The sequence below is a fragment of the Alligator mississippiensis genome, chromosome 5 (genome assembly GCF_030867095.1).
Source record: "Alligator mississippiensis isolate rAllMis1 chromosome 5, rAllMis1, whole genome shotgun sequence".
NCBI lineage: Eukaryota > Metazoa > Chordata > Crocodylia > Alligatoridae > Alligator > Alligator mississippiensis.
Window position 1 is genome coordinate 205,775,559 of NC_081828.1, and position 25,238 is coordinate 205,800,796.

Consider the following 25,238-nt stretch of genomic DNA (forward strand, 5'->3'; position numbering starts at 1 on the left):
CTGAGACCCAAGTTTGCATGAAGCAGAATGGGAAACATGGGAGAGCAGGAAAGGAAAGAGTTTCACCAGCCTCCACTTTACTATGGAAAATGTCGCACCACATCTGTCCCCCACTCACCTGCCCAGAGCTCCTCAATACAGGCTCTGTTTTCAGAGACCAAGCCCAGAAAAGGTAAATAGTTATTTCATCAATGCAATTCAGTATAATATAAAATGTATTAAAAAAAATCAACACCATTACAATGCACAAGCTAATGAAGTTTTCTTTAGTTTCTTTCTCAAACTCAATACAAGCTTGGATTGCAGTCAAAGAGGGTCATTTTTGCTCACAATACTGTGTTGTTCTCAAATGACCCAGGAGCTAAGCTTATAGAACGATAAAGCTCATTTATTCAGAAAGCATTATCTTGCCTACTGCTCTGCTGTTCCCTCCCACAATCCTGGGACAAAATGTAACAACTTATACATAACACTCTTAAATGTATTCGCACATCTTCCCCCTTTACATGTAATACTAACATTGGAAATTTAGTTCAACCCATAGTTAAAGCACATTTTAACAGATCTCTATTAGTCTTTGTGTTGGCTTTTTATCTTTAAGTGATCTTCTCAGTTTCTCTACAGTCTCAGTCATTACTGGTTCAGTTCCTATTTGGTTTCTTTGTTCAGATGTCTCTACTTCTGTGTCATTTTCAAATTTCTCTGTCATTTCTTGTTACTTTGATGTTAGTTCAGTTTTCTTTGGTGAATCTTGTGATGCTGCTGCTTTTCTCCGCTTTATGAGCTGCAAGTGTCGTCTGTTCCTTCTTAACATCTGCCCTTCTGGTGCGACTACTTTATAGGATCTGGGAACTACTTGATGGGAAACTAGTGTTTTTTGTTTCCACAATCGTCCATCTGAAATATGCACCATATCCTTGCTGTGCAGTTGTGGTAACTCCCTGGAACTGCTGTCATACTACCATTTTTGTTTGAGTTTGTCAATCTTTTTAAATGTTTTCACATTTTGCTTTCCATTCGGATGAGCATCATCTACAAGATTTGGCAGCCTGGATTTGAGTTTCCTTTTAAACAGCGTTTCTGCTGGGGACAATCCATGTTCCTTGGGTGTTGCCCACTAGTAATTTAAGAGTGACAGGCAACCATCAGAGTGTGAATATGTAACTTTTTTGCAACAACTTCTTCGCTATTTGTACTCAATTTCCACCAGACCATTGGATTGTGGGTATTTAGGACTTAAAGTGTTGTGATGGAATCCATATTCGTTTGCAAACTCTTTAAAATCAAGACATTTGAACTGAGGTCCATTGTCTGTTCTCACAGTTTGTGAATCCCATGTCTAGCAAAAACCGATATGATGAGAGTTATGACACGGTTTGCTGCTGTGCTTTTGAGCAATGCAATTTCAGGATAGTGAGAATAATAACCCAGTGCTAATACATAATTTTTTCCTGCATGCACGAATAAGTCAATGCCCACTTGATAGCACTGAGCTCCTCCATGACCATCATGGACTCTTTTCTTTGTGTTGATCTGTACTTTAGGCATGTTGTACAAGCCTTTACAGCATCTACTATGTCATTATTTATGTTGGGCCAATATAGAGAACCCCTTGCTCTCCTTTTGCATTTTTCAATGCCTAGATGTTCCTCATGTATTCTGTTTAACATGTTTGTCTTTAGCACTGCTGGAACAACATGTTGCGAGCCTTCGAAAAAAATGCCATCCAGTACTGACAGCTCTTCCTTGAACTGAGAGTAGGGGCTAGGCATATGGTTTCCAGGCCAACCAGTACAAATGGCTGTTATGACTTGTTGCAAGTGCAGTAGTTTCTGCAATTAGTGCCCACATTTTACCTCTGACAGGAATCACTCTTTTAATTAGATTAACATGCACTATGTCTGAGTCTGGAATTCTGTTATTTTCCATTGTGTCATATGCTCTGGAGTGGACAACATATCTGCAATAAGTAGATGTTTTCTTGGCGTGCATTGCATGTCTAAAATCTTGCAGTTGAAAGAAAAGTCTCTGTAATCTGGGTAGCATGTCTGATGACTCTTTGTTTTAGCTACCAAAGGTTTATGAATAATTTCATTTATCATAGGCTTCCCATAGATGAATATATGACATTTCTTACATCCAGAGCTAAACTTTCTCTCTCAATCTGTGCACATAAACACTCTGACTTGGATAGTGTCCTAGATGCATATGCCACTGGTCTCCAGCTATCCCCATGTTTCTGAAGCAACACTGCTCCAGTCCCTTCTTTAGAAGCATCTGTTGACAATTTAATGGGTCTTTTAGGGTCATAGTATTTTAGTACCAAAGCTTTCATTATTGTTTCCTTCAAGTTTTTAAATTCAGCTTCATGTTCATGTTCTCAAATCCTCTGAGCCTTCTTTTGTAGGAATGTTCTAAGGTGTTTGGCCTGCTCTAGGTTAGGTTGGTAAATTTTGTAAGGAACTACCTTTCTCAGTAATCTCTGCCCTGATTCCTTATCTGTAGGGGATGGCATGTTTATAATGGCTTTAACCTTTGCAGAATCAATTTGCACCCCTTTCTCAGAGAGCATTTTTTCCTATTATGACCAGTGAATGAACCCAAGCAGTTGGTTGCTCTACTTTTTCTATTATGTCCATGTTAACTAATCTATCTATTTCCCTTTTTCAGTTTCTCCCATAGTACAAGGGAAACATTTCTTGGATCATGAACCTTGGGAGTATTTGGTTCTCTTAGTTCTATCTTAACAACTCAGTTGACAGTTTCCCTATGCCTTGAAGCACATCATAAAACTCTTCTTGTATATTCTACTTCCTAGTCCCTCAATGGCATCCATTCTCTTACATGTCTACAACCCAATCATTGGCACTAGCTTTCCTGGGGCTGTTACAAATTCAATTTTTACTATATTACCCTTGTGTCTAATATGCAGTGCACAAACATCTTTGGTTGCAATCATATTCCCATTATGTGCTCTAAGTCTTATTTTCTTATTCTCATAGTACACAGGTTTAGTTTTCATTTTTTTGAATAATGTATTTTGGTGTTACGTTGACCTGTGCCCCTGTATCTAATTTAAATGTACCATTAGTCCACTGGTGTTCTGCGTGAGTGTCTAACCCTCAGAAGAATAAACTTCTTCTTGCATTGTGCCAATGAGGAATTCTTCCTCTTCCTCGGTGTATATAGCATGCACCTTCTGTTTCTAGTGTGTTGCATCCTGCTTCTTTCTGCAAACTCTTGCAAAGTGATTGAATCTTTTGCATTTGTTGCAGTGCTTACCAAATATAGGGCATTGCATGTGTTTGTGATAACCTCCACAGCATCTGCAGCTACCCATTGTTTCTTCAAGCACTTCTCTTTGGCCTCCGCTTGCCTGCTTCAGAGTGAGGTCTTCCTTTCTGTATTGTTTGCGTGTTGCCTTAGGTTTTTGAAGTTTTATAATCCTGTCTAGTTCAGCTTGTTCTGTTTTTTCCTCCAGCATCTTAGTCAGGAATTTGTTATCTTAGTCGCTTGGCACATTCCAACTGTCTTTTCCAAATTAAGCTCAGGTTCCTCTAGCAGTCTTTTCCTGAGGCTTGTATCTTTTATACCCAATACTATTTGGCCTCCGATCATGGACTCTTTTAGGTCTCCAAAGCTGCATGTCTGGGTCGGCAGTCTGAGGTCTTTGACAAACCCTTCTAATGTCTCATATTCTGTCTGCTGTCTCATGTGGAAATTATACTGTTCAAAGGTTTCATTTTCTTCAATTTTCAAATTCCTCAATGTTTTAATTACTCTGCTATAGCTTTTCTGTGCTGCTTCTAACAGTCATCGGCTGTCAGCGCTACAGGTAAAGAGAAAGAGCTTCTGGGTATACTATATTTAAAAAAAACCCTACCTTGAATGAATCTTCCTTCTCTGTAGCTCCACTGTCATGTATATAGTGAAGCTCTGCCTAAATTTCTTCCAGTTTTTGGCTGCATCGCTGGACAGCTTTAACTCCTCTGGATTCTGAGATGCTCCATTTTTTGTCTTTCTTTGCATCCCACTCTTAGTACCATGTGTTGTTCTCAAATGACCCAGGAGTTGAGCTAATATAATAATAATGCTTGTTTATTCAGAAAGTAGCATCCTGACTACTGTCTTGCTGTTCCCTCCTGCAATCCCGGGGCAAAATGTAACAACTTATACGTAACACTCTTAAAGGTATCCACACAAATATCATATGAGGAGTCCCTGTTTCCACTATCCATATGCTGCAGAAGCAATACAGTCAGGAGTCTGGTGCCTGTTTTTCTTTTTCTGCTGTGGAGGCCCAGAGATCTGAATGAGAGCTGTGTTCTATAAATAGAAATATAAAATAGATTAAATTAGGAGTTTGGTCCCTTACAGATGGCCCTGTCACTAGACAAGCTGCCTGCTTGCAAATTAACAGTTTGTTTTACTTAAATTTCGAACATTGTAATACATTAGAACCACAACAATAGAGATACTGTCTTCCCAGTATTTTCTTTCTTCCAGTGTACAGTAAAAAAGCAAAGAAACCAAAACTATTCCCCCCCTCAGGGTTTTCCCAGCAAAAAATAAACAAGAGCTGAAACAATGGAAAAGTTGGTAGTAGAAGGACTGATTCATGGATAACCTTTCGGCTGCCAGATTTTCAGTAGTTGCATATTAGACTTGAATAAGATCGGCAAGTTTGCAGATACTAGGTTGGAATAAACACAGAAGTGAGAAACCATTCCCCCTCCCACCAAAATCAACTCAGCCAACCAGTCCAATCTTCAGATCAATGAAATATTCAAGCTCACAGACTGTTAGAAAGGGAAAAAAATGTGTTCTGGGGGAAAATAAACAATAGCAATAACAATAATAAAAGAAAAAACCTTGAAGAAATGAAAGGTTGTAGCACACTGACCAAGAAAGAGATTTGAAACTATTTGGGAGATTAAGGATTTTTTATTGTGGAAAAAAAAAATCCCCAGAGCTGTTAGCCCAATGCACAACTAAAATGAAGAAGAAAAACAGAACGCTTGGTTGCTAGGGGAATATAACATAAATCAAAAGCACTGCTATAATTGCTATATACTGTAAGGAACTGATAAGACCTCTCCTAGTACATTATACCTCGTCTTGGTTATTGGACCCAGGAATGATTCCAATGCTTTTTTTTGAAAGAATGAAGTTCAGAGCAAAACAAAGTGAATACCAAGACAGCAGAATTTAAATGAGCAACTACAAAAGCAGTTCAGGATGAGAAACTTAGCCATGTTAACGGAGACAGAAAGACAGAGTTTCAGTGCTGGGTGTAATTTTCAAGGAACTCTATCAGTAAGTAAGTGCACACCCCACATTTCAGGATTATTATTCCTGTTCTTGCCTTTCTTTGAATATTCCACCATGGCTCTCAACCATTTTTTTATTGTGGCCCCTCTGGTAGAACACAAGGTGTTTCAGGGCCCCTCTTCCCAGTTAGCCAGAGAGGGTGGTACATACCTTCCAACCAATCATAACCTTTAGGTAAAAAAAATATCTATGGCTCATAAGAATATAAGAACTACCACTTACTGGGCATGTCTACATGTGCGCATTTACTGTGCAGTAACCAAAATTACTGTTCAGTACGGGTACATGTCTGCATGCGTATACCCATACTACACGTAAACATGGTGACTTACGCATAAATTTGATACGTGCTTTATGATGGTATCAAATTTCTGCCCGCTTAGTTACCGTACGGTAATACTGTGCGTGTGGACTGATTTGGGACTAACTTTAGTCTCACGTCAGTGCACACATAGCATTAATGCGCTTTAATGCCTGCATGTGTTGACACCAGCCTATTCCCACTTACTGCGCAATAAATTTAAACCAGCATAAATGCACATGTAGACACGCCCACTGAGTCCGATGATAGGTCCATCTTGCCCAGTATCCTATGTCACACAGTAGCAGAGTGGATGCTGAAAGGGAGAGTGAACTGGATATGACCAGGGTTTTTTTTCCACTGTTCCTCTCCCACTTGCAATCTTCAGCATTTGTGTAGGAAGTTCTGATTAGAGGCTGTACCCATAACTCCCATCCTCAATAGCTATTTAGGTACCTTTCCACCAAGAATATGTCCAATCCCTTTTTGATGGGATGATATCTTTCCCATAAAGAGCTCTTGTGGGGGTAGAAAAATGAGTTTCGATCTGCTGAAAGATGTGCAGAGGGGAATAATAGTAGAGCATTTGGAACTGAAGCCTGATATGAACCTTGAAGCCCCTTTTCCACCAGAGACTTCCAGTGTGGTCTCAGGCAAGTCAGTTCACCACTCTGTGCCTTGGCTCCCCACGTATAAAGTGGGGACACAGGCATTTCCCTGACTGATTCATAGAGCTGTTTTGAGGATCAATATGTTAAAGATCATGAAGTAACAAGATAGTCGCATAACTACATAAATGTGATTTGCCACAATCCCTCTCTCGCCATCACAGCTTCCCAAGGACAGATTTGACCTCTCTTGTGCCAGGATCACGCACACTTGACTTGGAGAGCAAAATATGACTCAACACAAGAGCACACCTCTTTATCTCCCCCTAGTAAAAATAAGAATAGGGAAACTTGTCCTCTGTGGGAAAGAAAGTTAAGATCTATGAATGAGGAGTCATAATGAAGGATGTGTTTTTTATCCAGATTAACTGTTTGATCTGGCATATTTATTGCCACAATGGGGACTAAATTGTTTCATTCTGAGAAAAAGAGACAAGAGTGCCTGGCTGGGAGTGTAAGAGAGACTCATTTTCTTTGTGGACTGGAGACATCTGGGCACATACTACCAGTGAATTACAAAAATCACTAAGAGAGCTTAAAAAAACAAAGCAGTAAAGACAACGTTTGGGATCAATAAGGCATGATGGGATTTAATGCATGGTCCCACAATTGTGCCTCCTGCCATGCAGATGTAGCATGGCAGGAGCTTCAATTGTATGAATCACACATTAAATCCTATTGCACCTTAAGCTTCACATGCAAAGAGGGCCAGAAAGACAGTCCCTGCTCCAAAGGGCATGCAATCCAGGTATAGGACAAAAGACAACATAAGAAGATGGACAGGTAAACGAGGGAGTGCAGGGAAACCAGGAGACAAAAGTGGTCAGCAGAAGTGGCAGTAGTCCAACTATGGTCATGTTTCTGTAGGCACCACAGCAAAGGAGAGTTGCCTGGAAGGATCTGAAGAGGGACGATGGGGTAAGCTGTGGATGTTCATAGGCAGCTCCTCTCTTTTGTGAGAGGTAAGATGGAAGAAAGCACAAGAGGGACTTATTTGAAAATTTCACTACATAAAAGCAATTCATGTTCCTAATAGTATCAGACACAACTTGGCCCAGGTGGCTCCTTTTAATTGTGATGCATTAGGATTCCTGATGCATCCCCATCCAGCATGCATTCATTAGTGCTGGTGTGCCTGGGCTTCTCTAGGTGAGGTACTTCTATTTGGAGAACGCTCTTTTCCTTTGTAGGTATTGAAAAGTGTTGATGCAGGGCAGATGCTCTCTACAGGTACTGATTTCCTCTAATAAGCTCTTTACGTTTAGGTAATTTCTTTCTTGTGGCTCCCCCTACAAGGAGCAGTGGTGCCAGAGAGGAAGGCCGCAACACTATAGCTCCCACTCACTAGCTGCTTGCATGCGAGTCATTTTTCCTTTTTAATTTGTGTGCACTTAAACAGCACTGTTGGGAAGCACTGGGACTGCTCAGTCCAGCCATAGTTGTACCCTACCCAGCTGGGTTTACCCTGACGGAGATTATTAGCCTGCTTACAGAAGAGTTTGAGTCTCATGAATGCAATGCCAGTACCAGAGTTGTTCGCAAATAAGAGCTCACCCTCCAACACAACCACCTATACCTTGCCCTCCCCAATATCCATGTGAGTCGCAGTGAGCCCCAGAGAGTTTGTACTTTTCATAGCAGGGAAAGGGAGAGGTGATTTGCCAAAGGTCACATACACTTGGGCAACCTGGACAAATCCAGCTCTAATAAAAGCCCACAAGAGAAGACACTGCTCTCTTGTCCTTGGCCCTAGGTGCAGGACATCCATCAGCAGTACAAAAGGTCAATATCTCCGCCATGGTAAAGCCCATCGCCACAGTACTCTACATCCGATTCTGACCTGGGTTAAGGCCAGCCCTCACTTATGCTGGGAACGCTCACATAGATGTGATGTAGTAAAGAGCAGAAGTTTCCACACTAGAAAGTGATGCACACTACAGACTACGTACTGGTATGTCGTATACTAGGTATGTCTGCGATGAGTTGATTTTCAGAACTGGTCTCAGCTGGGCTACACCATTTCTTCCCTTGCTCGGGGAACCTCAGCCCCTGAACTTCCCTGATGTTGCTGGTTGAAGGGCCCCAAGAAAAAATAAGTCTTGCTGTGAGCGCATCTTTGAATTAAAATTTCCACAAGGACCAAATTATGCAAACTACCCCCTCTACGCATCCTCCAAACCCACCTGGTGCTAATTAGGCACAGAATCCACCAGTTCCAGGCACAGAATTAAAATGCAGACCCACACTACAAAGGCCCAGTCATTTCTGCTGTTTCAGTTCATCAGCTGGAGCAGGGATAAGCGTATTTTATTCTTGTCCCCAGATGTTTGGAAGTAGCAGAGTAATTTAACAGGCTGCGTTTCTCAGAAATTATCATGCTTTTCTCTTTTCCTAAGCAACTTCTCCATCCCTTGCTGAATGGCTTAATGGCACTGAGAATTATGGAATGACATTGTTTTTAACATGTGCCTTTTTTTAAAAAAATTGCATTTCAGTGCAAGATTAGAGATCTTTAGAGAAAAGGTTGTGTCCAAATGCCTACAATCCATGAGCAGCTGAATGATTCTGCTGGTGAGGATAAAATAATAAACAGGTGCTGCACACAAGTCTTTGAAAACAACCCCAGGTGTTGTCTGTCTTCACCGTGAGCGACATCTGTCATTGTGTCATTCTCTGAAGAAGTCAGGCTGGTCTTCTAACTGAAACCCTGGCAAAGGAGGGTGTTGTGCTGCATTTCAGATCTAGCTTGTGTGTCCCTGGCTATGTGAATACTGAACAAATGTTAATATAATTGATGACATTTTTCTGCCATTTTTTTTCCTTTTGAGACCTGAGCATGATGCTGGTGCTGTTTCATTCAATGAAAGAGGAAGAGCACCCAATGCTCCTACAAGTCTATAGGAGTAGAAGTTGCTTCAGAGCACAGTTGCCATAGTTACCCTCCAAATCTACAGGAATAATGAGGACATATGAGATTCAGTGCTTGTCAAAATTTCCAGGGCAGGTTGAGCAGACAGTTGGCTGGGATGGTTTTGTCAGGAGCAATCCTGCCTTGAGCCAGGGTCATCTGGACTAGATGACCTTGTGAGGTCCTTCCAGCCCTACTTTCCTATGATCCCATGATACAAGGTAATGCTAATAGGGTCACTGTTAACTTGGTTCTGGAATTCCAGAGAAGATGGACAGGGAATGACGTCTTTGAGAAGAGGGCATCTCTCCTTCTTCCCTTTCCTGTGCATTATAACTGCCCTTTCCCTGCACGATCTCATCTGCACAGCCCAGTCCCCACATAGTAGCTGCATGAAGAGGAAGCTTGGTGGCATGGCAAGCAGTGGCAATGTTAATTGCATTGGCAGTTAACCCTGCCACTGCTCACCCTACCACTAAATATATGGACCTGTGCCATTATGGGTTGGATCCAGAGCATGGAGCCATGTCATCTGGCCCACACGGCTGTGGGTGGAGCTGGAAACTTCTCTAGTTCTGGAAGCCACAGCAATTAACGGCTGTTGCCAAATCCTAGCTCTGCAGGTCAGATGATGCATCTCCAGACTCCAGATTCAGCCTGTGGACTGGCCCCATGCCACTCATCTGGCTCACAGGGTCAGTCCCATGCCACTGGCCTAGCACGTGGTCACTTGGTCTTCGCTGGGTTCTCTCCATAATCGCACTCTCCATAATGGCACAAAGCAAGAGCAGTAGTGGTGCCACTAAAACAGCAAACGCACTCTCTTTCACAGTAATGACATGCCTAAAAATTTCCCATTTTATCTGAAATTCAGAGGAATTAGGTATTTATAGCAGCATGCTCATTAATTCCAACAGAAATCGAGTTCCACACATTAAGAGAATGTTTTCAAGTTCCCTGCACTCATTTCCATCAGCCTATTCTTAGCCTATTTATTCCAGTTTGTGATCAAACTGGATGAAGTTGTGCATTCATACATAGTGACAAGTTCAACACTATGAAAGGTAGGAGGACAGTTCCTTTATTTTTGCTGCTACCAAAGTATTTGCTTGTAATCTACAGGCGGAAATGTAAAAGGTTTCTTTGCAGCCGGAGCAAACTTTAAATGTTGCTAGCACATTTTCCGAAGTCTGGCTGCTGGCCCCCTCCCCTTGTGGGTAAGGCAAATGTTGATTGCTTTAAACAGGCCAACAAAAAATCATATTGAAAAGAAACGGGGAAAAGAGGAAAAATAAATGTCTCCCAGAAACATATAAACTATGGTATGTAGTAAATCTAATTATGACATGCTTTCCGTTACTGGCTGGACTCAACGCAGGTAGCAATTTATGCCTCCTTGAGCCAACAAGTGCCATGACATCCCAGAGTTAAGGTGCTCATTTGGCTAGGAGTAGGGATAATACCACTTTTTGCAGTGGTTCCCATCTGGGTAAATGAACATATTTAATTCCAGCTGGGGCTCTGTAGGAACCTTGTCAGCAAAAGCCAATGAGTTAAGGCATTGAATTTGTTCACTGCTCAGTCAAGCCCATTCTTCCGTGCCAAGGCCTTCCCTCCCACTTTCTGGACATTGGGATTGTTACCATTACTAACTTAGTGCCATAGAGGGAGGGGAGGCGTGCTGGGACCACAAACAGCTGGTCTCCAGTGTAACCTTTTTCCCCATCCAAGTCCAGAATGGAACAATGTCCCATAAGGGAGACCACACAGGGAAACCCATGCCACCGCCCTCAGCTGCACTGGCCTGCAGTATAAGTGCAGTACAGGAGGAAGCACCGTCTGCACCACTAGGTTGGATGTCACATGAACCTCCCTGAGCCCATCCCTGTAGAGCATAGTAGTCCTTAGGTTGTTTAATGGTGACAAGGTATAGCATTTGCTTGCATACACTTGACCAAAGTTTGGGTAACAGAAGAAAAGGGAAAGGATATGACAAGGCAGAGGACGTCAAAGTGAGAGCCATTCACAAACACTGAAGAAAGATGGATTGCAAAAAAAACTAGGGTAAAGATGGCAAGGTTGTCTCAAACACATTTAGTGGTTTGGTGCTAAACAAGGCTAATTTTAGATGAGAAAACTTATATAGGGGACAAGAGCAGGCATGTGAATATTAGTTAGAGTAGCACCTATTAGGAATGCTGTTATATATATTTTCCCCCTATTTAGTAAGCTTTTTGACATTTTTGCCAAGTCATATAATATAAACATTTGGGTTCATCTTGGCATTTTTGCTCATCAGCTTTGAAGTGCAGTTCTTGCTGAATAGCCCATTTACAGATGAAGTAAAATAAGAGCTTTTTTATAACTTAATTTGAAACCTAGGTGAAAAACCCTTTGCCCTAACAACTTGGCCACCTGTTAGAGGCTTTTAAAAAAGTTTTAGGACTTAGAAATGTCAAGATTAATTTCTTTTCAAATATCAGTAAGATTATTATGCATTTAGACAAATGTGCACTTCATAAATGTGTAATCAATTGCTTGATATGCCTTATCTGTACTTTTTAGGCATATATATCTTCCCTGTATTTCACTATTAGATTTGATATTAAAATTATCTACATTTATGTTTGTGTTTATATTTAATTTTGGTGGGGTTGCCTCCTATAACATTTCTTAGTTTTCAGAATATATATGAAGGTCAACATTTAAAGCACGGATCATTCCTGCAGACAGTGATTAAATGTCATATTTTGGGCCCAGGCTAAGTATGGGCAACAGGAGACAAATAGGGATGTGGCAAGAAGAGAAAAATGACACTGCACCAAGACCCTCTTCCCCTGCATGGGGGGGCTGAAGCTCCTTTGTGCCACCACGATCCCTCTGCCTGATGGAGTTCCAGCTGCTGGTGACTTGTGCTGGGGCTGATTACTATGGAGGCTGGCAAGATAGGTTATACTGTTAACTGCGTCTTATTTGTGCTGGAGGCATAGCTCACGTTAGCCAATGTGGAAGTAGGGTTGAATCAATGAGGCAGATCCAGCTCTGGTGTAAGCAGAGGAATACTTGCATTCTAATAAACCACACTTGTGTGACTCAATACCATGTTTGTGTTTTGGGGATATACATTAGTGGCTGCCTTTTATCTATAATGATCAGAAATTCTCTGAATGTTGATATGCTGCTGTGTGGATATTGCTTCTCGTTGATCGGACTGTGCACTCAGCGGCACTATCTCAGGATTTTCTTCAGAGCATATTATACAACTAGAGTTTTCTATCACAGGCAATAAAAAGGTTTTATTTGTCTTGCTTTTATGGGATCTAGTTTTGTGCTATTCTGCTTTCTTTGCCCCAGAGAGAGCTGTGCATGACGGCTGTACATGCTGCAATGGGTTTGTCGTAAATTAACATCAGCACTCAGAGCTACTGCTCAAACCGAGTACCTACCAGAGGATGGCTACAGAGATGCTGGGGCCTTGTTCCTGCCTTTTTATATGGCTGGGCAGGCTACTGTGCCATTAAGGAGCCCAGCTTCAGGACTAGAGCTGGTTAGATTTTCATGGGAGCAGGTTTTCATCTGGAAAAAAAAGCTGGTCTTATCCTACCCCTGTTATAAGTGAACTTTGGCCATTTGCTTCCAAGATCTGGATGGGACAGCCCAAGTATTACAAGGGAAATACAATGTTCACCTGCCTCTGTTAGTTTTGTAGTGGTCTGCAAGGCTATCCTTCCATAGGCCTGTGCTCAGAGCATAATAAAGGGCTTATAGGCTTATTAGAAACATCAAAAATATTCCTAGGTAAATTACACAAAAGCTAATACTAGAATCCCACTCCATTAGGTGCAAGACAACGGAGCTGTTTCTTGAGCTAAAGGAGAATGCTCTTAATTAACAGTAAAGGGGCATTTCTGAACTTGAAAGACTCTAACCTGCCACATTTGATACAGAGCATAAATAAAGTTAAGAGAGAGTCGTGAGAAACATGGACATAGCCTCTTTGAAGATAGACAGTGTGTGGTCCCCAGGCTGACATCTCTGGCATGGATAATTAACCTACAAAAACATGTTAATTAGCATAAAAGGAAGAGCAGAGAGCCCTTGGATGCTTTTTTGAAGATAAGACGCAAAAACTGTACAAAACAAAACAAAAACTAGAAGCCCAAATCCTGCCAGAGGTAGACTGCAGGAACAAATGACTTTGGGAAATGTAAGACGTACAGGGAATAAGAGTGAGATTGTCATACCTATTTTGGGGACACAAGTGCCTCGTATGGCACCTCAAGAGACCTAATAAAGTAGCCCTAAACGGAGTCAGGGAGGGATTTGGGTGATTTCTGTTTGCTTTCTTTGCTTAGACTGGGATATAAGATTGAATTTTGGTCTGGCTTAGTTCACATAAATTCACTAAGACAAACCTCCACTTGACCACTTCTCCTGAGGCGAAAGTCTAAGAGTGAAGGACGCAAAGTAAAAACCTCCAATTCTCAGCACTGGAAATTTAAATCTGTGTCTGAACTTTATAACTAGCCCCTGTGTATAATTAGCCAGACCAAAATTCTAGGTGTGAAGACCCATAAGCCCAGAGCTGAACTTCCCGACTCAAGCCCATCTCTAATTTTTAACACATCGGTCACACACTGAATTACTCTAGTTTATTTATTCAATAAAGAATCCACAATATTCCCACCGCAGTTAAAACCACACCGATGAAAGGAAGCAGTTCAACCATAGGTTTATGGACCTACCAATCCCTAAGGAGCATCCCAAAGCCACATGATGTCCTAAGGCTCTAGACCTTGCATTTGGATTTTCAAGTTAACGCAAAGGTGTCTGAAAAGCACACATACACGGAGAGCTCCCTGCTGACTGTGTCTGAAGAGGCTTGTGTGAATTTTTTTTACTGCAGCTGCTACAAGGAATGCTATGTAGGAACAAATTTGTCCCAGAAATGCAATGTTTCAGAGAGGACTGGAAAACCTGTTGTGTAAAGATGAAACCTTCTGGTCTTGGTGGACTATGACATGTGTTTGGTGCCTAATTAATTAAAATCAAAAGGAAATGAGTACCTAAGTACATCAGAGATCTTAGATTTGGCGCATTCTCCAATATATAGAATCATAGAAAAGTAGGACTCAACAGGACCTCAGGAGGTCATCTGGTCTAATCGCTTGCTCAAAGCAGGATTATTCCTATCTACCTCCAACTATCCTATACAAGTGTTTGTCTAACCTATTCTTAAAACTATACAAATAACCCCGTCGCACAACTACCACATTGCCACAAAACATGAAGAGCACCCTAACCTCTGTGCCTAAGATTTGTCTCAACATGCCATTTGGAGGACAGCTGAAGCTTGGAGCAGATGCAGCCATTCACTCCAACCCCAACATGTTCTGCGTTTGATGCTGGTCGTTCTTTGGTGCAAGATCAGACATAAATCCTCAGTTTGGTGTCAGTCCGGTTTTGTTGTACCTGCCAATATATCATGAAAAGAGCAGGGCAAAAGTCTCTGCTAGCATTAAATAGGTGCCACAGCACTGACTTCAGCAGGACTGTGCACATTTATACCACCAGAGTCCAATCCTATGTTCATGTTTTTTATTATGAAAGACAATAATGACAGCCATCCGAACCTAATTAATTAAATCAGAAAATGAGAACATTCAGCAGGCCCCATAATCTCAATTAAAATATCAGTTCTTGAGCACCAGGACAGTACACCTGGTTCGTAATTGTCTGTGTCACCCCAGCTCACCTGTGACTTATATCATAAGCAAAAGTGACTAGTGCATGTGGGGGCAATTCATCACTGAGTTATAGCATCCATGTCAGGGATGCAGAGCCCCTTGCATAAATACCTACATCCTGCCCTCCTTCCACCACAAAACAGAACTCAGTCTTGTTGCATTCTGGGTAGTGCTTACTGAGCCAAAAAATCTGGTCCTGGGGAAATGGGATCCGTATTTTAATTTGTGGGATATAAGCAGTTTCCTCGTTGCAACAAGGTGATCATGCACCTGGCTAATTGGAAGGGGGCAGCGAGAGTCTTTCAAGCCATATTCTTCTTAACATATTTTAAAGGAGCTCTCTTCAATTCAAATTCATTGGTTTTCCTGCCTACGCTTTACACAGCCAGTTAGGTGCTGCTATCAAAAGTGGCCTTCGTTAGCATAATATATATATATATTTTTTTTTTGCAACGCAAAATGAAAGGAGCTTTGAAGGCTAGATTGCCAGTGTAAGCAAAAACCAAACACTCAACCATGGAACTTGTCTCTGGAGGAAACAGGCATGCCAAAGGAAGAACATTTGCTTTCTGTTCAAAGGGATGTAACAGTTAATGCTTTCTCAGTTAGGAAAGAGACACTGTAAATGGAGAGCTAAATAAATCCTGTGGATAAATATGCATTGACCACCATTTCCCCCCCCCCCAAAAGTGATTAGTGATTCAAGTGGCCCCAAATTTCAGCTGTCCAGTTTTACCATTTAAAAGGGCCGGGTTTCAGAAGGTGAGAGACTCAGCTGGAAATCAGATCCTACACAGGTTGTCTCCATCTGGGGACCCAATAATAGTGAATAAGGTAACAAGGGGTGGGGGTAGTGACTGGGGCACCAGGTACGGGCACCCACTTAGAGGGAGTACAAGATTGGTCGCTGCTGTGTCTTCCAGCCCAGCCACCGCTGCCGCCCCAAGGAACAGAACCAGGGCTGAGACCCTAAAGCACTTTGGATGGTCTTAACCAGTCTAAGCAATTAAGGAGAAATTGATAAAATGTATGTCGATGAGGCAAGGGGAAAACAATAGTTTGAAGTGGATCAGCATCTCGGAAAGAAACAAAACGACCACGCTGTCTGCTAAATATACCAGCACACAGAAACAGAACCGCAGCTCCCCGACAGCCCACCAGCTGAGGTACCTGACACAAAAAGAGAAGAGCTTTGTGATCAGTGAGAATCACGGCTGGTTATTTGTCACGCAGAAAATGAAGAAAAAAAGTCAGAGCTCTGTCACAGCAAAAACAAAAAACAAAAAACGCCAAATGATAATTTTATTTGAAGCTAGAAAAGCTGCAGAACTCCCTGTTTTATTACTTCCTTCATTTTTCATCAAAATAGTTTAAATTGTAGTGATGGCAAAGCACAAGGAACAAGGAGGGGCCCTGGTCCTCAAGGATATCATGTCCTCTTTGCACAGCTGACCACAAGATAGCATCGGTCACCCTCAGTTAAGGCTTCCTAGATTGTTGAGTTACTTTGTCTATCAATCCTGACTTGCTGTTGTGCATGATGGAGGCTCCAGTCCATTCCCCTATAGCTACTACAATCGTTCTTTAGGATTGGCAGCAGCCAACTTCAAATAACGTTACTCCAACTACACTGGAAGTTGGATTAGTGCACAGGACCACTCAAGGGTGACTTAGATCTACCTTCACATCCCTACTCCTCCCTGGTCTGAGCTGAGCTCTTTGACTGCATCTGAGGATCGGGGCTACTATGTATACAGTACAGAAAAGCATGACACGCCATTGCCCCAAATGCTTTGTTTTGATAGAGCATGTTTTTCATTCCTAACTGATGTGATTTTCTAGGTCTGGCATCTCTCTGATCTTTGTACAAAGAAAAAGGCCTTCTCTGCAGAAGCATGCTTTCTCTTGGTTCAGAAAGACTTTCTAATGGCATACATGAAAGTTTGGAAAATCTCAAATGAAATTCAAACCACAACAATACTGGACCAATGCATGTTAGCTTATGGAAAATGAAAAGCATACATGTAGTCTACTGCCTCATGCTGTGCTGTTCTTTCAGCTTCAAATGTTGTATGGGCAGTGAAAAAACAAGGAATCCATTGATGTATAGGAGGAAAAATGCCAAGTTACAGGCTATATTATTTTAAGCAGCCTATGAGGAGGCAGTGGGGTCTATTGGATAACGCCCTGAACTGGAACTTGGGAGACTCCCTGGGCTGCCCACCATTGCTCTGCCAATGGCCTGTTAAGTAATTTTGACCAAGTCAGTTTATCACTCTGTGCCTCAGTTTCCCCAGATGTAAAATGGGGACAATGATACTGTTCTGATCTTCTTGGTAAAGCATTTTGCAATCCACTAACCAAAATCATACATGAAAATCAGAGTGTCTAGCATATCATCATACCAGGAGATTCTGAGGCTGAAAAGGTATTTCAATCAAAACTAGGCAGGAATTGCCTTTTATTATTTCTAAGACTACGGAAAGTATTTCTACGAAAGTACTATGAGAGAATATTTCAATTATTACACCACATAAATATGGCTGGAAGAGACCTCAGGAGGTCATCTAGTCTAGCCCCTGCTCAAAAGAGGATCACCCCTATCTTCACCACCCCAGCCAAGTGCTTGTTAATCTGCACTTCAAACATCCAACAATGGAAATTTTACAATGTCTTGGAAATTCATTCCAGTCCTTAAGCACCCTCATAGCGAGAAAGTTCCTCCCAATATCTAGTCTAAATCTCCTTTGTTTCTATTTTAAATTGTTACTTGTCCTATGGAGCAAAGAAGCCATCAAATGCAAAAAGAGTTGCTTTAAAGAAGACAGTGACAGACTATTTTCTGTGTTCACTGTCCTCTTTATAGCAACCCTTTTTGCATTTGATGGCTTCTTTGCTCCATTCTAAATGATCTTTGTTCTTCCAACCCATCCCTATACACCATGTTTCCTAGACTCATCATTTGTTCAGCTCTCCTCTGGACTCTCTCCAATTTGACTCTGTCTTTCTTGAAGTGTGGTACTCAAAACTGGCCACAGTACTCCAGGTGAGCTTTCAGCAGTGTTGAAGAGAGTGAAAAAGTCACTTTCCATGACTTGCATGCAACATTCCTGTTAATACCACCTTGTATACTTTGAGGTTTTTTTGAAGCAAGAGCACACTGCTGACTCACATTCGGCCTGTGGCCTGCTATAGCCTCCAGGTTTTTTTCCAACGTACTGTAGCTTAGGCAGTCATTCCCTGATTTGGCTTTATGCATGGGATTGTTCTGTACAAAGTACAGGACTTTGCACTTGTTCTTATTAAATTTCATCCAAGTTATTTCATACCACTTCTCCAATTTATCAAAGTCATTCTGAATCCATTGTGAATCTGCACCAGCTTCAGCAGGATCTCTTCAGTTACTTTCCTGTGCCAAGTCCAAAAAGATATTGCACAATTAGAGCTGGACCCAACAAAATACACAGGGATATAATTTTAGAGACTCAGCAACACCTAACTTTTGGATGCTTGAGCCCCAGAATGAAAGCCAGAACCTTGTATTAGGTTTCTAACCCTATACAGGCCAAGCTGAGGGTCCAGCACTTTAGGATGGACTACAACAAAGCCAGTGTGTGGGAAGCTACCAAAAGTCAGTGTGCATAATTGCCTAGAGCAAGCCATCATGAAAAGCTGAGGAAAAGGACAAGTCTTAAGTGCTACTCCCCGATGCCTCACTCAAGGATTCAGCAAGGTGCCTCGGTCCACAGCTTGAGGGTGGCACTGAGCAGAGCTCACTCTTGTCTTTCAAAATACATTTGAAGGCCAGGGACATACGTGACACACACACTGGTTTAAGTGATCAGAAACTGGTTTAAACCTGTAACAGAACAGACATTCAGTGCACATCAACCAGTTTGAAAATGGCTGAAACCGGTTTGAGATCAACCTAGTTGAATGCAGTATCAGACTTAACTGATTTGACTCAAACCGGTTTGTGCAATGTCTGTCCCAGAACCTTTGCCGGTCCGAGTTAAATCAGAGACCCCCAGCATCCCAGCATGCTCTGTGGGAGGGGATCTCTGCTCCAGCCCAGCCAGACTTGCTCCCCAGCCCAAGCAGGGACAGGCAGGGGCAGGGGTCTGGCTAGAGAAGGAGCTCCCAGCCAGTGGATGCTTCATCTGCAGCCAGGCTGGGCTGACCCCCACTGCAATGCCAGCAGCTGAACAAGCCCCCTCTTGCCAGGAGGGAGCCAGCTCCAAGCACAGAGCAGCAGCTGCTGGGACAAGCAGGCAGACCCTGCTGTGGTGCAAGTGGCTGAATAAGCCCTGTCCTGCTGGAAGGGGGCTTGGCCCAAGCACAGAGGTCGCTCGCGCCATAGTGGGGTCGGCCCAGCCCGGCCACCGCTCTGTGCTCCAGGCCAGCAGTGGAGATGCTAGGCAGCTGCTCTGTGGTTGGAGCCAGCTCCCTCCTGGCAAGAGGGGGCTTATTCATCTGCTGGCTGTTGGCATTGTAGCAGGGGTCTGCCCAGCACAGCCGCAGCTGAAGCTCGGGGTGGGGATAACAGAGAGTGGGTATCCACCAGCTGGGAGCCCTGGGGCTGCAAGGTAACCCCTCCACGAGTGCAAGTCTCAGGGAAAGCAGCTGAATAAGCCCCATCAGTGGCTTGCCTGAACACAGAATGAGTGGTGGGGGCCGGTCCTTGCCCCCGCCTGGTGGCTGGAGTGGTGAGCGGTGAGTGCCCAATGGGCAAGAGCCCATCATGGCTTCCTGGTGGGTCTGCGCTGTGGGGCTGGCAGAGCTGTTGTGGAGCGTGGTGGCACTGCGGGGGCTTGCAGGGCTCTGGCCCGCTCCACACCCCGGCACTGCTATGTGCAGACCAAGGCCACAGCTCATCCCCTCGCCAGGAAGGGGCTCGCTCTCCCCCACAGTGTGACCGGGGCTGTTGCCCCCAGTAAGGGCTCTGCCCCCTCCTGCTGCATCAAGGGGAAGGGGGCACGGCCAGGTAGGGCCCCTGAGGGGCAGGGATTGGGTTATTTCTCCTCCCTCCGGCAGAGGGGACAGCCAGGGGCATATTCTGGGCAGGGCCCACCCAGCTGCCAGTGGGGTAGAGGGAAAACTAACTCTGCTCCCTGCCCCACTCTGCCTCTGGGGCCACGGTGACCCCTGCTGCAGTAGTGAGGGGGAGTGCGGGCAGACCCGGCTCGGGTCCCTGCCAGTGGCACAGGGAGGGGGAATTAAACCCCTCTCTGGCCAGTTCAGCCTGGGTTGGCCATACCCCACAGCACAGCTTCCCTGTAGGCAAGGGTTGGCTCTAGAGCCGCCTGCCCCTGACCTGAGCAACTGCAGGCATGTGTCCGCTTTACCTCAGTTCAGAGAGTGTGTTTGCCCAGTTACAAACCGGTTCAGCCTAGGTAGGTTAGACTAGTCTGCAAGGGTTGAATCAGTTCAGGCTCCGGCTTTTTGAATGTCTGTCCCTAGCTTAAAGGAGAATGACACAGTTGCAGTGGTGCTGCGTTTGTTGTCCGAGAGCCCGCTGATGACTACAGCATTTTCCCAGGAACTGGGAGACCCGGATTCAAGCCTTCCTTTGAAGGTCTCTCAGGTGAGTGCCCTTACGTCCAGAGTATGGGTTACTCTTGCAGGATACTCTGATCATATCCAGTTGGACCTATGTCATGGTGCAGAAAGGTATTCAAGCATTTGGCCAGACTGAGCAAGAGTAGGACTCTGTCACCTAGTGGTTAAGGAGGAGAAACCCTTTGACAATTCACGATCATATCTGTGACAATCATTGGATAAAAACATAGAAACAATGGAGACAAAAGCTCACTACCTCAGGTGAGCACTCAAATTGCTAAGCTTGCTTTTGCTCTTTTTCTCCCTCACCCCCAACCTTCTGCCCCAACGAATTTCCAGGTCTTCTCTAAGCTATGACGCAGCTTCAGTAGGACGAGGAAAAAGTATGTAGCCTAATAGCTTGGCTACTCTCTTTGCAGGTGGGAGATGTGGTTTTTGGCTACCATCAGGCTGCATGGGGATCTGAACCTGCCTCTCTCATCCTGGGCAAGCATTCTAATGGCTAGGCAGTGGCAACACCACCTTTCCCCAACCATAACGTAAAAGCAAGCAGTAGCTATCACTGCATTTTTTTAATGGGCCCTATCCTGCTGGTGTGTTTAGATGCGGACTGAGAGCCCCACCCAGACTGAAAAGCCCCTCCCCTTAGGTTCTGGCCCTTGATCAGGCTTAGGCAGGACATGGTTGCTGAGCTGCTTGGACCTGTCAGGACTAACGTGCGTTTGTGCAAGTGCCAAAGATCTTCCAGCACTTGAGGATCTTTAAGGTCACAAGAAGCAGTGTCTGTGGGCATTATAGATTCATAAATGTTAGGTTTGGAAGGGACCTCAACAGATCATTGAATCCGACCCCCTGCATAGGCAGAAAAGAGTGCTGGGTTTAGATGACCCCAGCTATGTGCCTATCTAACCTCCTCTTGAAGACCCCAGGGTAGGGGAGAGCACCACCTCCCCTGGGAGCCTATTCCAGACCTTGGCCACTCGAACTGTGAAGAAGTTCTTCCTAATGTCCAGCCTAAATCTGCTCTCTTCTAGCTTATGGCCATTACTTCTTGTAACCCCTGGGGGCGCCTTGGTGAATAAATACTCACCAATTCCCTTCTGTGCCCCCATGATGAATTTATAGGCAGCCACAAGGTCGCGTCTCAACCTTCTCTTGCGGAGGCTGAAGAGGTCCAGGTGCCCCAGTCTCTCCTCATAGGGCTTGGCCTGCAAGCCCTTAACCATACAAGTGGCCTTTCTCTGGACCCTCTCCAGGTTATCCACATCCCTCTTGAAGTGCGGCGCCCAAAACTGCATGCAGCATTCCAACTGCGGTCTGACCAGCGCCCGATAGAGGGAAAGTATCACCTCCTTGGATCTGTTCGTCATGCATCCTCTGATAAAGTGCAGTTAGCTTTGCTGATGAATTCGTCACACTGCCGACCCATGTTCATCTTGGAGTCCACTAGGACTCCAAGATCCCTTTCTGCTTCCGTGCCTCCAAGCAGGTCATTTCCTAGGCAGTAGGTATGCTGGACATTTTTCCTCCCTAGGTGCAGCACTTTGCATTTCTCCTTGTTAAATCACATTCTATTGTTTTCTGCCCATTTGGCCAACCTGTCCAGGTCTGCCTGTAGTTGTTCCCTGCCCTCTGGCGTGTCCACTTCTCCCCACAGTGTTGTATCATCCGCAAACTTGGACAGAGTACACTTCACTTCCTCGTCCAAGTCGCTAATGAAGACATTGAAGAGTATCAATCCAAAGACTGAGCCCTGCAAGACCCCACTGCCCACACCCTTCCAGGTCGATACCGACCAATCCACCACCACTCTCATCATCCTCTAGCCAATTCACCACCCACCGGACTGTGTAGTCATCCAAGTCACAGCCTCTTAACTTGTTTACCAGTATGGGGTGGGATACCATATTGAAGGCCTTCCTGAAGTCTAAGTAAATGATATCTACCCCTACTCCTACATCCAGGTGTTTTGTAACCTGGTCATAAAAAGAGACTAGATTAGTCAGGCATGATCTACCTGCTACAAACTCGTGCTGGTTTCCCCTCAGCATAATTTTTCCTGCAGGGCTCTCACATATATGAGCCTTAATAATCTTTTCAAAGACTTTGCCAAGGATGGAGGTGAGACTGACTGGCCTATAGTTGCCTGGATCCTCCTTCCTCCCCTTCTTGAAAATAGGGGCCACATTGGCCCTTTTCCAGTCCTCCGGGACTTGGCCCGCACGCCACGAGAGCTCAAATATTCTTGCCAGTGGCTGTGCAATGACCTCAGCTAGTGCCTTCAGTACCCTTGGGTGGAGCTCATCCGGGCCTGCTGACTTAAACTCATCCAGTCTTTCCAAGTGACTCTGCAACATCTCAGGGTCAACGCTTGGCAGTCTGGCACTCTGCTGTTGTCTTTCTATGATCCCATTGTGAGACTTGTCTTGCCCCTCGTTTAGGAACACGGAGGCAAAGAACTCATTGAGGAGTTCAGCCTTGTCCCCCCTGTCCGTCACCAATTGCTTCTGCCCATTCAGTAGCGGTCCTATTCTGCCCTGGGCCTTCCTTTTACTTCCTATATATCTGAAAAACAATTTTTTGTTATCCTTAACTTGGGATGCCATCCTCACCTTTGGCCTTTCTAACTGCCTCCCTACAACTGCGAGCTGAGGAGGCATACTCCTCTTTAGTAATTTCTCCCTGTTTCCACTGTTTATATGCCCCCCTTTTTGCCCTTAGGCTGCTCTGGATTTCTCTGGTTAGCCAAGGAAGCCTCTTGGACCCTTTCTCCCTGCATCGGGATCGTCTCCCTCTGCACCTGAAGGATCGCTTCCTTAAGGCACAGCCACCCTTCCTGGGCTCCCATCTCACCAAATCTCTCACCCTGCAGTACCTCATTGACTAAATGCCTGAGCTCACTGAAGTCAGCCTTCCTAAAGTCTAGCACTTCCACCCTACTCATTACCTTTCCCACTCTACGCCTTATGGTGAATTCTATTATTTGGTGGTCACATTAGGCATCTCTAGGATTAGGCAGCAGCTGAGCAGAGGCTTTCAGGATTGCTACTTCAGAGGAGGGGAGAATTTAGGCACCTAAATCCCACTTTGTGCGCCTACAGCTGCTTTTGGATCCACCCCTTAAATGCTATGACACTGCCAGGGAAGTCTTAGTTCTTCAGAAGACTGTATGGGAATAATATGTCAGCAGCACTTTCTGATACCTAAGCCATACTATTAAGATTTCAAGGGCTGCATTCAGAGGCGAAAAGTGACACTTCAAGGTCCATATTGTTAGGCAAGTGTGACCTACACAAGGACCACACTGTGGCCATGGGCATATGAATAAATTCCCAGGAGGTAAAAATGTGTAGAGATTTACACATTTACCAGCTGCCTGATGGTAACTTCCTATGCGCATGCTCTTACCCTGCAGTAAAAGAATACTCTTCATTGAGCTACCATTTACTATGGAGCAAGAGCATGCACACGTCGGTTATTACGGAGTAGCAGATGCATGATAAATCCTACCTCCCTGCCCCCTTGTTCCCCTTATGGTAACTTGTTCATGTGCCTATGTCCTGTCACTGACCTTGACATGACTGCACGGAGCTGTGGGTATAACTGCATCTACTGGGGTCAATGGATACCAGTCCTCAGGGCTGTAACAAGTATCCCAAACATCTTTAACAGTCTAACTCCATTGGAATCCATGGGAGTCAGAAGCCTCTGTGAGTTGGGGTCTTGATTCAGAGATGTGTGGCAAGGGTTGGCCTCTGGTAACTGTGGGTGCACTAAACCAGCGTACTGCAAAAACCTTTCCTGTCCCTGCTGGGAGGATGATCAAGCAGCTAGTGCACTGAAGATCTGGGTTCTGCTTCTTGCTTTCCCACACATGCCTTGTGCAATCTTGGGAAAAGTTGTTTGGTGCCAGATGGTTAAAAGTTTGTAGGCAGCTGAAGTTGCAGGCATGCACCTTGCGGGGCTCCCAAAAGAACCAGGGGTCCCATTTCCCATTTGTCCAGAGTTAGGTGCTAAGGAAAATCAAATTAGGCCCTTGTCCACATCTTTAAAGCACCCAGAGGAAAGTCTAGGCAGTGCAAAATGATGCCATGTGGAGATGAGCTGAGTTAGCTCTGCATACACTAGTTCCAGAATCTGAATGGATGTAGGTGTTTAACTGCAGGTGAATAAACCCTGCTCCTCACCTGAGATAATCAGCTTGGACCCAGCCCCCACATTAACACAACTATACTGATTCTAGTTCTGGCATCTCTGCACAGTGTTGCTTTGTACCATAGATATGCTAAGCCTCTCTAAATATCTGGTGTATAATCTCCCTGTGCCTCAGTTCCTGTTCTGTTCACAAGGATAACAATATTTTCCTACCTTACAAGAGTGCTAGGTGGAAAAATGCATTAAGGATTTTGAGTTGCTACAGTAATGAGAGCCATAGATAATTAAAAGTGCGTTAGAGAAACATTTGCCTCCTCCACATAGCCAGTAATTGCTCTCCTCCCAGTAATAAGGCCTCAGAAACTCCACTGACAATGATTGCAGAGAGTTTTGTGAGTGACTTTCTCCAGCTCCTCAACTTTCCCTCACTGTTATGTAGGTGTGGACCAATCCCCAGATTCAAAGCTAGTTTTCTTCAAAAAGCAAAAAAGGAGCTTCATCACAGTAGTCCAAAGCTAAAAACAAGGACTAGACCAATTATACTGGCAACAGCCTTCCAGTAATTTAGC

The 25,238-nt window shown here is 44.2% G+C and overlaps 1 long non-coding RNA gene across 1 annotated transcript in view; it reads right to left on the reverse strand.

Annotated features, from left to right (window-relative positions):
* Nucleotides 1-251: 251 nt before the first annotated feature.
* LOC132250953 (uncharacterized) overlaps nucleotides 252-25,238 on the reverse strand; it is a 38,474-nt gene continuing 13,487 nt past the window's right edge. Inside the window, exon 2 of the long non-coding RNA XR_009462721.1 lies at nucleotides 252-4,326. This is a non-coding gene — a long non-coding RNA (uncharacterized LOC132250953). The remainder of the gene's footprint in view (nucleotides 4,327-25,238) is intronic.